The sequence below is a fragment of the Stegostoma tigrinum genome, chromosome 7, assembly GCF_030684315.1.
Source record: "Stegostoma tigrinum isolate sSteTig4 chromosome 7, sSteTig4.hap1, whole genome shotgun sequence".
Classification (NCBI taxonomy): domain Eukaryota; kingdom Metazoa; phylum Chordata; class Chondrichthyes; order Orectolobiformes; family Stegostomatidae; genus Stegostoma; species Stegostoma tigrinum.
In genome coordinates this window covers 92,601,963-92,615,752 of record NC_081360.1, presented here as the reverse complement: position 1 = coordinate 92,615,752, position 13,790 = coordinate 92,601,963, and positions in this window count along the sequence as shown.

Sequence of the window (13,790 nt, the reverse complement as noted above, 5' to 3'; positions counted from 1 at the left end):
AAACATAGACATGCACTGGAATTCCTCGAGGCATGGTTCTCCACCCGGAATGCTATCAACAAACGTAGAATTGAATCTCCTATGCACAAACACACACAGGACAAAACTGGGAATGACAGAACTCATCATAACAGACGGGACAGTGTAAATTCCAAGCTGAGTAGAACAACATTGCTTCATCAGAGGCCCCACTGATGATATCATCTGACATGGTAATGAAATATCTGAACGAAAGCAAGCTAGTTCGGCGAGTCAGTCAACAATCTCACATGAGAAGTAGATTTGTATGCTGAGAGTGAATCTTTCAATGAAGCGTGTCAACACTTGGAAATTCAGAGGCAAGTTGTTTTGTGATTATTCCATCAGATCATTAATTTCAAAGAAAGCCAGCCGAGGAATACTAAAAGCAAAATTGAAAAATAACAAAAACAGCAAGTAATATAACAGCTCCGCAATTTTATTACATCCCAGAGGACCATATTTATGCAGAAAACAAAGTGCTCAAAGCAGGCTTTGAGGTTACAGATCTGTCAGATAATTTCCCAAGAAGCGCATAATATCATTGAACTACTGGAGAGAAGACTGCTCTGGTGTCCCCCAGGGGTCAGTACAGAGGCTTTTGCTCCTTTTGATAAATATTAATGACCGGTACTGGTAGAATACAGGTATAATTTCAAAGTCTGGAGATGATTTGAAACTTGGAAATGTCATAAACTGTGAGGAAGGTAGGAACAGACTTCACAAGTGTCAAAACACTTGGTGATAATGATCCTTGACATTACAGATAACATTTAATAACGTAATGTGAGGTGGTTCATTTTCATAGGAGGAATGAGAATCTCTTCCTCTCCCATCTGCACGATTGATTTCTCAAATCTCCTTCCTCTTGCATTAAATACCACCTGTAACCTCTTCCCTTCTACATTTGTGACCCCTCAATATTTTGTAACCCTCCAAATCAGGTTGACCAATTACAGCACACGTTCTCCTCCTTTATTCTCTATGAGGCAGTATAAATTGAACAGTGTCACTTGAAAGGGTGCAGTAATTGAGAGGCCTGAGGTGTGTCATCTTGAACGGGCTGCTAAAAAGGCATGCAGAGTCCCTGGCTTTATTAATGGAAGCACAGATTGTGAAATTTGACTCAGTGACATTGTTGGTTTCGAGTTGCAGACGATTAAAACTACAGGACCGTCCAGGCAACATTTAGCATGGCCCATGCAGTGCATCTGGACTGACAGCGATCGTAGCTGAGCATGCTGTGTAGGCAGCTGGGTCAAACAGAATTGTTCACCACACAAGAGACAGCTACTGCACTAATAGAGTGACAGTGGTGGGATCATAATAAAACAGGAGAGCAGGTTTGTGCAGCAGCGTTTGTGCAGTTCGTGCAACCCTCCCTCAAAATGGCAATTGGGCAATCCCTGCGCTAATTGGCTAACTGGGTACAATGTGCATTTTAAATCTTGTTCCTGAAATAATATGAAGGCAACCCTGAAGGAATCACCCCTTAATCTTCTAATAGCAAAGAAAAATGTGCAGCTAGTTTATGTAAACATTCTGAGTTATTCAAACCTTGGAGTCCAGCTTTCAGTCTGATAAATCCACCTCGCCTCCTGCAATTTTTCACAGTCTCTCTGGTGTCGGCATATCAGAGATTGAAGCGATTAATGTCAGTAACAGTGTGAACAGCAGCTCTCACTGTTATATAAGGGATTGCATAGCAGACAGAATTGAGAAGTATCTTAGTAGGGCTTCAGTATAGTTAGTTATATTTCTGTAAAACCATACGTTGTTCCTGTGAGAAAGTTGTTATGTTAAACCTAATAAAGGCTTAATAATTTCTCTTCAAATACAACAATCAAACACACAACATAACCAGGATTTTGAATTGTTATATTGTAGAGTTTTTTTCCTTGTCCTTCAGAGATGGAGGCCAGTATTCTATTAACACAACTGACTGTTGCTTGAATGAATCTATGACATTTTAATGATCCATACACTCAGTCCCCAGCATTTTGTCTCATCCACAGAACACCCCAAAGCACTGAGCAACCATTGTTGTAATGTTAAAAAGCACATGATCCAAATGGTACACAGTAACATCTGTTATGAGCCAATTTCCTTTTTTGTTAGAAGAAGAAATGTTAGACGGGATTCTAAGAAGGCAAAGAGAGAATATGAGATAGCCTTGACAAATAAGGTTAAGGAGAATCTAATGAGATTCTACAAGTACATTAAGAGCAAAGGACAACTAGAGAGAAAATAGGGCCCTTTAAAGTTAAATGAGGCCGTCTTTATGTTGAACCTGAGGATATGGGAGAAATAGTAAATGGATGTTTTGTATCAGAGATAATGGGAACTGCAGATGCTAGAGAATTCCAAGATAATAAAATGTGAGGCTGGATGAACACAGCAGGCCAAGCAGCATCTCAGGAGCACAAAAGCTGACGTTTCGGGCCTAGACCCTTCATCAGAGAGGGGGATGGGGAGAGGGAACTGGAATAAATAGGGAGAGAGGGGGAGGCGGACCGAAGATGGAGAGTAAAGAAGATAGGTGGAGAGAGTGTAGGTGGGGAAGTAGGGAGGGGATAGGTCAGTCCAGGGAAGACGGACAGGTCAAGGAGGTGGGTTGAGGTTAGTGGGTAGCTGGGGGTGCGGCTTGGGGTGGGAGGAAGGGATGGGTGAGAGGAAGAACCGGTTAGGGAGGCAGAGACAGGTTGGACTGGTTTTGGGATGCAGTGGGTGGGGGGGAAGAGCTGGGCTGGTTGTGTGGTGCAGTGGGGGGAGGGGACGAACTGGGCTGGTTTAGGGATGCAGTAGGGGAAGGGGAGATTTTGAAACTGGTGAAGTCCACATTGATACCATATGGCTGCAGGGTTCCCAGGCGGAATATGAGTTGCTGTTCCTGCAACCTTCGGGTGGCATCATTGTGGCACTGCAGGAGGCCCATGATGGACATGTCATCTAGAGAATGGGAGGGGGAGTGGAAATGGTTTGCGACTGGGAGGTGCAGTTGTTTGTTGCGAACTGAGCGGAGGTGTTCTGCAAAGCGGCCCCCAAGCCTCCGCTTGGTTTCCCCAATGTAGAGGAAGCCGCACCGGGTACAGTGGATGCAGTATACCACATTGGCAGATGTGCAGGTGAACCTCTGCTTAATGTGGAATGTCATCTTGGGGCCTGGGATGGGGGTGAGGGAGGAGTTGTGGGGACAAGTGTAGCATTTCCTGCGGTTGCAGGGGAAGTTGCCGGGTGCGGTGGGGTTGGAGGGCAGTGTGGAGCGAACAAGGGAGTCACGGAGAGAGTGGTCTCTCCGGAAAGCTGACAGGGGAGGGGATGGAAAAATATCTTGGGTGGTGGGGTCGGATTGTAAATGGCGGAAGTGTCGGAGGATAATGCGTTGTATCCGGAGGTTGGTAGGGTGGTGTGTGAGAATGAGGGGGATCCTCTTGGGGCGGTTGTGGCGGGGGCGGGGTGTGAGGGATGTGTTGCGGGAAATACGGGAGACGCGGTCAAGGGCGTTCTCGATCACTGTGGGGGGAAAGTTGCGGTCCTTAAAGAACTTGGACATCTGGGATGTGCGGGAGTGGAATGTCTTATCGTGGGAGCAGATGCGGCGGAGGCGGAGGAATTGGGAATAGGGGATGGAATTTTTGCAGGAGGGTGGGTGGGAGGAGGTGTATTCTAGGTAGCTGTGGGAGTTGGTGGGCTTGAAATGGACATCAGTTACAAGCTGGTTGCCTGAGATGGAGACTGAGAGGTCCAGGAAGGTGAGGGATGTGTTGGAGATGGCCCAGGTGAACTGAAGGTTGGGGTGGAAGGTGTTGGTGAAGTGGATGAACTGTTCGAGCTCCTCTGGGGAGCAAGAGGCGGCGCCGATACAGTCATCAATGTACCGGAGGAAGAGGTGGGGTTTGGGGCCTGTGTAGGTGCGGAAGAGGGACTGTTCCACGTGTCAGTTTTTACTGTGGAGAAAGAAATGGTGGCTAAACTACTCAGAAATAGATATTGAAGTTTTGAAAACAGTTCACATTACAGAAGAGGAAGTGATGGAGGTCTCAGAAAATGTAAAGGTAGGTAAATCTCCAGGACCTGATCCAGTGTAAACCAGGAGTTTGTGGGAAGTTAGGGAGGAAATTACACGGTCCCATCACAGAAATATTTGTATCATCTATAAATACAGGTGAGATACCGAATAACTGAAGAGTGGTTAATGTTGTGCCTTTGTTCAAGAAGGGATGTAAGGAAAAGCCTGAGAACAATAGATCTATGAGTCTGAATTCAATGGTGGATAAGTTGTTGGAAGTGATTCTGAAAGATAGGATTTATATGCACTTAGAGAGGCAAGGAATAATTAGGGATATTCAGCATGGTTTTGTGCAAGGGAAATCGTACTCACAAATTTTATTGAGTTTTTTGAGGAAATGACCAAGAAGATTGATGAGGGCAGAGAGGTTAACATTGTTTACTTGGACTTTAGTAAAGCCTTTGACAAGGTTCTGCGTAGTAGACTAATAGTAAAGTTAGGTCACATGGGATTCAGGGTGAACTTACTAATTGGATACAAAATTGGTTTAATGGCAGGAGACAAAGATTGATTGTTAAAGGCTGTTTTTCAGACTGGAAGCCTGTGACCAGCAGTATTCCACACAAATTTGTGCTGTGTCCACTTTTATTTATCATTTATATCACTGATTTAGATGTGAATATAGAAAGTACGGTTAGTAAGATTGCGGATGACACCAAAATTGGCTGTATACTGAAAAATGAACAGGCTATCTGAGATTACAAAGGGGCCTTGATCAATTAGGCCAATGGGCTGAAGAGAGGCAGATGGAGTTTAATTTAGATAAATGTGAGGTATTGCATTTTGGTAAAACAAATAAAGGCAAGACTTGTACGATTGAAAGGAGGGCCTTGGCTGGTGTTGTAGAACAAAGAACTAAGCTTCAGGTACATAATTCTTTGTGGTTTGTGCCATGTGTAGATAGGGCGGCTGAGAAGGCATTTAACACACTTGCTTTCATTGCTCAGATCTTTGAGTATGGGAGCTGGGATGTTATGCCAAGGTTGTACAGGGCTTTGGTGAGGCATCTTCTGGAGTATTATGTCCAGTTCTGATCTCCCTGGCACAGAAAAGATACTATTAATCTGGAGAGGGTTCAGAAGAGATTTACCAGGATATTGCCCAAAATGGAGGGTTTGAGTTACAAGGAGAGGATGGATTGGCAGGGACATTTTTCCACTGGAGCGTAGGAGATTGAAAGTTGTCATTATTGATATTTACAAAATAATTAGCAGTGTAGATAATATATCTTTCCCCTTAGGTGGGAGATTTCTAAACTGGGGGCATATTTTTAAGGTGAGAGGTGAAAGATTTAAAAATACATCAAGGTCAATTTCTTTTACTCGGAGAGTGGTTCATGTGTGGAATGAATTTCCAGAGGAAGTGGTGGATGAGAGTACAATTGTAATGTTTAAAAGACATTTATTTAAGTATATAAATAAGAAATGTTTGGAGGGATATGGGCCAGGAGCTGGTAGGTGGGACTAGTTTACTTTGAGATTATGGTCGGCTTGGACTGGCTAGACCAAAGCATCTGTTTCTGTGCTATATGGCCCTGTGATTCTACAACCACTGGATCCCACTGGGCCACTTCACATGGTACAACGGAATTTGTACATCACTCAAAATCCAGCTTTCCCTCAGCATTGCAGTGAAATGTTAGTCTGGATTAGACAGTAATTCCCTTGGACACAAAGCGGTCTGTCTCAAGATAAAGAATGATATGAACTCAGCAGTAGTATCAGTGTGGTAGAACATTAATTAGAACATACCATTATTCTTCTTACTGAGATATAGATTGAAATCAATGGCCCTGTCAATAGCTTTGAAAAGCTTGATTGTATTTCAAGTTCAGATTCATTTTAAAATGACTTCATGATTTGGAGGACACCTTAGGCCATCCAATATTGAATTAGATTACATAGAAACCTAGAGATTATACTGGAAACCTCCTACTTTCGATGACTCTACTCACTGGGATGTAATAGAGGATTCACTTGAAGTAACATTTAAAGTGGACATCCCTAACAAGTTGATACTGTGTTTCTGATTCAACAAATGGTTTCATTTCAACAGACCAGATGAATTCACTACAAACAATATACAGCACTGAGTCATGTAGATCTTCCCGGTGACTAATTTGTTTGAGTCCTTAAGTACAGGTTATAAAAGAAAAGCACGTCTCACTCTTGAAAAAATTCTCCAGCCTCTCGGCTCAGTGCTTCCCAGCCTGAGGGACTGCAGACGTGTGGTACAGTTTGTCTGGGAATTAACGTGAAAGAACTTGTTGAGCAGGGCTTACCTTACAGTGGACAATTATCTCTTGCATCATGGTCAAGGATACAGAATAATGGGTTACATTCCAAATCAGGTGGTAAAATATATGCAATAGTCTGATGAAAGTGATGTAAATTATTGTGATCTGAAAGTCGAGAAAGAAGTTATTGAAAGGCAGTATTCTCATAAATTAAATCAACTATAATCAAGCTAGAATGCTTCATAGCTCGCAGTCTTTGAGAGTTATATAGGATCAAAGAACAGGATTAGGCCATTCAGTGCCTTGAATCCCTTCTCCCATTCAATTCGATCATGGTTGATCCGTGGTCTGATGTCATATACCTGCCTTTGGCTGATATCTCTGAAGATTATCTATATCATATTTAAAATCAACAATTGATCTAGCATCAACAGCTGTGTATGGAGGCAACTTCCAAACCTCTACCACCCTTTGAGGTGTGGATTCTTTTCCTAGCATCTCTCCCGAATGATCTGCCTGAATTATTGGACTATGCTCACAAGAATCTAATGATAACACACTGTGGAGCTGGAGGATCACAGCAGGCCAGGCAGCATCAGTGGAGCTGGAAAGCTGACATTTCAGGTCAGGGCCCTTCTTCAGAAATCTAGTGAACACAGTTTATCTTTATCTACCGTGTCTTTTCCTGTTAATGTCTTGATGACTTTGGTCATATTACCCCATAACCTAAATATCCGGATACAACGCATTATCCTCTGACACTTCCGCCATTTACAATCCGACCCCACCACCCAAGACATTTTTCCATCCCCACCCCTGTCTGCTTTCCGGAGAGACCACTCTCTCCGTGACTCCCTTGTTCGCTCCACACTGCCCTCCAACCCCACCACACCCGGCACCTTCCCCTGCAACCGCAGGAAATGCTACACTTGTCCCCACACCTCCTCCCTCACCCCCATCCCAGGCCCCAAGATGACATTCCACATTAAGCAGAGGTTCACCTGCATATCTGCCAATGTGGTATACTGCATCCACTGTACCCGGTGCGGCTTTCTCTACATTGGGGAAACCAAGCGGAGGCTTGGGGACTGCTTTGCAGAACACCTCCGCTCAGTTCGCAACAAACAACTGCACCTCCCAGTCGCAAACCATTTCCACTCCCCCTCCCATTCTCTTGATGACATGTCCATCATGGGCCTCCTGCACTGCCACAATGATGCCACCCGAAGGTTGCAGGAACAGCAACTCATATTCCGCCTGGGAACCCTGCAGCCATATGGTATCAATGTGGACTTCACCAGTTTCAAAATCTCCCCTTCCCCCACTGCATCCCTAAACCAGCCCAGTTCATCCCCTCCCCCCACTGCACCACACAACCAGCCCAGCTCTTCCCCCCCACCCACTGCATCCCAAAACCAGTCCAACCTGTCTCTGCCTCCCTAACCGGTTCTTCCTCTCACCCATCCCTTCCTCCCACCCCAAGCCGCACCCCCAGCTACCTACTAACCTCATCCCACCTCCTTGACCTGTCCGTCTTCCCTGGACTGACCTATCCCCTCCCTACCTCCCCACCTACACCCTCTCCACCTATCTTCTTTACTCTCCATCTTCGGTCCGCCTCCCCCTCTCTCCCTATTTATTCCAGTTCCCTCCCCCCATCCCCCTCTCTGATGAAGGGTCTAGGCCCGAAACGTCAGCTTTTGTGCTCCTGAGATGCTGCTTGGCCTGCTGTGTTCATCCAGCCTCACATTTTATTATCCAGAGAAAACAAGCCTGATTTGTATAATCTCCATTTATAACTTAGCCCCTCAATTCTAGAGATTAAGGCTGAACATCTATGTTATACTCCCTCTGAAATAACTCCTCAGAGGCTGGTATCCCTTTGCCTTGTCAGCGTTTATTTACATTTGGAAAGTCCTTGACACTCAAACAGCTCCCACAGATCCAGCTCTTAGATCCATCAGCCAGGACTCCCTGATGGACTAGAGTAATAGCCCCAGTCAGGGAATTCATATTCTATGAGGTCCTCCTGGCTGATCTCGTTAGAATCACTACAGACTCCAAAGCCAATGTATCCTTCCTAAAATGTGATTAAAGTTACTCCAACTCAACACTACAGTGTCATAAAGAAGATTCAGTGTTCAAGGATAATTGAATAGATGGTGACCAGAGTTTAACCTCTTTTAAGTCAAGAGTTATGAAAGGAGTATGGCTATCATATATGCAGTTCATAGTGCATTAATTGTCTCATCTAGGAGGGGGGCACGCATGGACGAGCCCTGAAAACAGTGCAAAAATAATTATTAAAACATTCTTGACAAGCAACACTTGCATAATAGAAAGTTTTACAATGTGGCTATGTAGCCTGTGATTACTAATCATTGCACAACTACTTGAAAAATGGCATTTACTTTAAAAAAGTTTGAGAATAGCAGGACTGTTCCAGTAATATTGATATACTGACTGAGCTACTTACAGAAATAATCAGTGCCCTTCTCTGGCTTGAAAGCCAACAACTGTAGACTGACTATTGAACCAAGCACATAGAGCCCAAAATAATCCCATAATTGGAGAACTCTGACCAGCAAACTGCCCAATCAATGATCCTGTCCCTTTGCAAACACAAATGTCAATCAATGATTTGCTGATGACTCCAAAGGGATGAAGGATACTCTGTCGAACCTGGCTGCCATTGTAATGTAGAAACAGAAAATGAAGCTTAGTAAAAGACAGGAAGACTGGTGTTCTAAACTCTTACTCACAGTGCATGTTCCTAAACACCCAAAACACCCAATTCTCAACCAAATCCCAACAGTTTGCAGTTTGATGTGTTGTCTAATGGACATCGTGATCCCCATTACCATAGCCCCCTTTGTGACCCAACATGCATTTTCACAGTGCTGCCCCTTTTTTTTTCTCCCATGGCAGCAATATACTGCCAGCAGCAATCTAAAAGGAAATGTATCCATTACAATTGCCTGAAATTCAGCAAATCATGCGTTACTAGTGTAGTTTGTCCCTCTCCTTGGCAATGGTGTAATGCCACCAGATGGAATGAGTGAACGTTCTAAACTATTGGATTACATAGAACGTAGAACATAGAACATTACAGCACAGCCCAGGCCCATTGGCCCTCGATGTTGTGCCGACCTGTCATACCGATCTGAAGCCCATCTAACCTACACTATTCCATGTACGTCCATATGCTCATCCAATGACGACTTAAATGTACTTAAAGTTGGCGAAACTACAACCGTTGCAGGCAAAGCATTCCATTCCCTTACTACTCTCTGAGTAAAGAAACTACCTCTGACATCTGTCCTATATCTTTCACCCCTTAATTTAAAGCTATGCCCCCTCGTGCTGGACGTCACCATTCTAGGAAAAAGGCTCTCCCTGTCCACCCTATCTAACCCTCTGATTATTTTATATGTTTCAATTAAGTCACCTCTCAACCTTCTTCTCTCTAATGAAAACAGCCTCAAGTCCCTCAGCCTTTCCTCGTAAGACCTTCCCTCCATACCAGGTAACATCCTAGTAAATCTCCTCTGCACCCTTTCCAAAGCTTCCACATCCCTATTTGCTGTCATCAGAGTTTGGGCCATCATCTTGAGAGAACTCTGTGACAATAGATAGCAATATGTTGTAATCTACACATTAATGTTCTTTTTTAGCATTTACAAAAAAAAAGTACTCTGCTATGTATATTTGTGTGTTACTGATTAGACATGTGAGTGAATATGCAAGTGGAGGATGATGAATAAAGAAACTGATAAAAAAAATGCCCTGAGGAGCAGTGAGCTCAACATGCGCCAGTCCTTACTTGGCTTTCTGTCCCGTGATTTTAAGAGCTGTCTTCTCAATTTGATTGATTGCTTGGAAGCCTCTCTTTGATGCAGTGTAATCTGCAGCCTTTTCCTGTGTGTAGGTGCAAATTAATATAATGGGGAACTTGGAGGAGCAGAAAAATCCAAGAGTGCCAGTACTCCATGCCACCAGCACAAACCATGACGATCCAGCATGCCAATAGTTTATCCACATAATGTGGAACATTCATGCGTGCAGCTCACCACCACCTCCTCAGGGCTGCCCAGCCAACGACACCCACAACTGATGAGTGCATTGAAAGAAAAACCTGTCAGCCTCATTAACAATCCCAGTTGTGCAACTCCATGGTCATGTTTGAAAAGTTTCAATGTTTGCTGCCTAAGTAAAATGACATCAGGTCCAGAACATACTCGTACCAGATATTGCTATGTCTTTTAAATAGACACATCCTGATAGTCTTATTTGGCCAGGCTTCCTGAAGCCTCAAAGCTTCCATTTATGGGAACATAGAATCAGCACTGTCAGGAACTGAGTTAGTTAACAAGTGAGGGTATATGTTTCAGGCACACGTGAGAGTGCTCAAGCATGAGCCTTGGGAGTAGCAGAGATAGATTAAGTATGTAATTTAATTAATTAATGATTGGATTGCAACTCGATTTAATTTATCCACTTTTATCTATCTCGCTTGATATTCTCAACTGTTACGCACGTATTAATCTCAACATTTGATTCACCAGGATCAATGACTTTTGTTAGAATCTTCCCATTTACTTGAAATATGAGGATTTGCATTCAGTTGTTTGGTTAACTGCAGCCTGGTGTTTCAAACATCATAATAAAGTGTGAAGCTGGATGAACACAGCAGGCCAAGCAGCATCTCAGGAGCACAAAAGCTTTTGTGCTCCTGAGATGTTGCTTAGCCTGCTGTGTTCATCCAGCTTCACACTTTATTATCTTGGAGTCTCCAGCATCTGCAGTTCCCATTATCACTGTTTCAAACATCATCCCTGTTTGGAAGTCTCCAATACCTCTCGAGGACGTGAGCTGAATGTGGTGTTTATTTTGGCTAAGCCCAAGCTGCGCTCAGTTTTATGGAGAGATATCTACCACGATACCCAACAAGTTTTCTCACAGTATCTTCCCAAACTTAGCTCCTTAATTGCTCACCTCACCCCATGGCATCGATCACACCTGATTTTGGATTAATTTTACCTCAAGCCGTTTCCAGAACAATTCCACTACTCTGTGGGTATTCTGGAATTCGTCAGCAACCCTTGTACCTACGCAATCTTTAAAAGTCTGTTGTGTGTACTCACAAATGTTGTCAGTACAGAGTTACCACGCTCCTGACATTTGCCCCAGACATGGCAGATGGGTAAATTGAGACACCTTGCTCTGCAGGCAAAACCTGAATGTCATGCTAGATGGGTAGTGCAGCGGTAGGACTTCTTTCTCCCACTGAAACAGCAGTGGAGCCTGTAGTGCCAGTCCATGCCAAAGTGTTCCGGATTGTCATGCAGGCTAGTGCGGTCTTAACAATTTTGTGGAGCGTCTATGTTACAGGAAGAAGATCAGTTACCTTCTCTATTCTTCCAGAATAATGACTCCCAACTTTTCTCTGATACTGCACACTTAATCTATCTCAGCTATAGTACGATGTCTGGTTAGGCGCAAGCTCTACTACGCTCACTAGCCTTTGTAGCATCAATCCTATGTATATCTCTGCCTGCAGCAATAGTAACAACCATGCCATCCACTTTTATCTCTATTAATCTATATTCATTTAAAAAGTCCACAACTTTTTCACACAGAGGGTGGTGTGTGTATGGAATGAGCTGTCAGAGGAAGTGGTGAAGACTGGTACAATTGCAACATTTAAAAAACATCTGGATGGGTGCATGAATAGGAAGGGTTTAGAGAGCCATGAGTCAAATGCTGGAAATGGGGCTAGATTAATTCAGGATATCTGGTCAGCATGGATGAGTTGGACTGATGTGTCTGCTTCCATATTGCATGGCTCTTTGACTCTAAGTCCTTAAACAGAAATTGCTGGGAAAACTCAGTGGGTCTGGTGGCATCTGCAGAGAGAAAATACAGCTGCTCACTGGACCTGAAATGCCACCTCTGCTTTCTCTTCACAGATGTTGCCAGACCAACAGAGTTTTATTGGCAAGCTTTGTTTTTGTTTATAGTTTCCAGCATCTGTGTTCCTCTGTTTTTTTTGTAGTGAAGTTCTGAATGATAGTGGATTGCTGTTATTTGGGCAGGAAGTCTCTAAGGACCACAATGCTTTTTGAACCTTTCTTTTATATCACGGCAAATGGTAACTTTAAAATAGAAAGGCAGGAATTTATGCAAATGTGATCAGAGGGATGATTAAAAATAGCACAAAGGGGCAATGAAACCCATTAAAGTAGATTCATAAAACACAATGTATGTCCTAGAAAAAAAAATGGCCCTGTGCATAAAGCACTAAAAGCATATTTCCCACAGGTCTGTCCAATATTATAAATATACTAGTTATTATATACTACATCAAAGCTATCACAGTCTGGGCACAAATAAATTAATTTTAACTTCAGGTACCTCTGGTCTGCCCATCTTAACTTATATACATGTCTGCAGTCCATCATGTCTTGTCTGCCGATCCATATATACTACAACTTAAGCAATTGCAAACAATCTCAAATCTTCAAATTGCTCCAGGTACTCACCTCTTCCAATCTTCTGTTTTTCAAGGCACCAAGATATCTGCACTCATCTGGTTCTGCTTCGACAGCATTGTATTGATGACCATGCTTTATACAGCCAAGTCTCTGGCATTCTGTCTTAAAGCCTACCCTCTTTGGACAAAACTGTTGCTATCTGTCCTAATGCTGTCGGGTATGTCTTGGTGTTAACATTTATTTGATAATGCACTAATGCAGGTCCTATTGTATTAATCATGATACATAAAATACAAGTTGTCACTGTTCTTGAAAGAAAAAAAGTTGGAAAGGACTGTTTGGTACTTGATTTATAACTGGATCAATTTCTCATTGTTACTTTCTTACTCATTCATTCATGGAATAAAGGTGTTGCTGACTAAGCAGTATTTATTGCCTATTCTTAATTGTCCAAGAAGGCAGTTAATAGTCAACTGCATTGCTGTGGGCTTGGAGTCACATGTAGGCCAGACCAGGTAAGGATGGCAGAGATAATGGGAACTGCAGATGCTGGAGATTCCAAGATAATAAAATGTGAGGCTGGATGAACACAGCAGGCCAAGCAGCATCTCAGGAGCACAAAAGCTGACGTTTCGGGCCTAGACCCTTCTAGGCCCGAAACGTCAGCTTTTGTGCTCCTGAGATGCTGCTTGGCCTGCTGTGTTCATCCAGCCTCACATTTTATTATCCAGGTAAGGATGGCAGTTTCCTTCCTTAAAGGACATTAATGAACCAGAAGCTTTTCTCCCCAACAAACGGCAATAGATTCACAGTCATCCTTAGAATCTTAATTTATTGAACTCAGATTCCACCATCTGCCATGGCAAGACTAAACTCAGATCCCCAGGATGTTATCTGAGTCTCTGGATTATCAGTCTAGCGACATTACCACTAGGCCATCACCTAACCCCTTTTTTGCACTCAAATATTATGT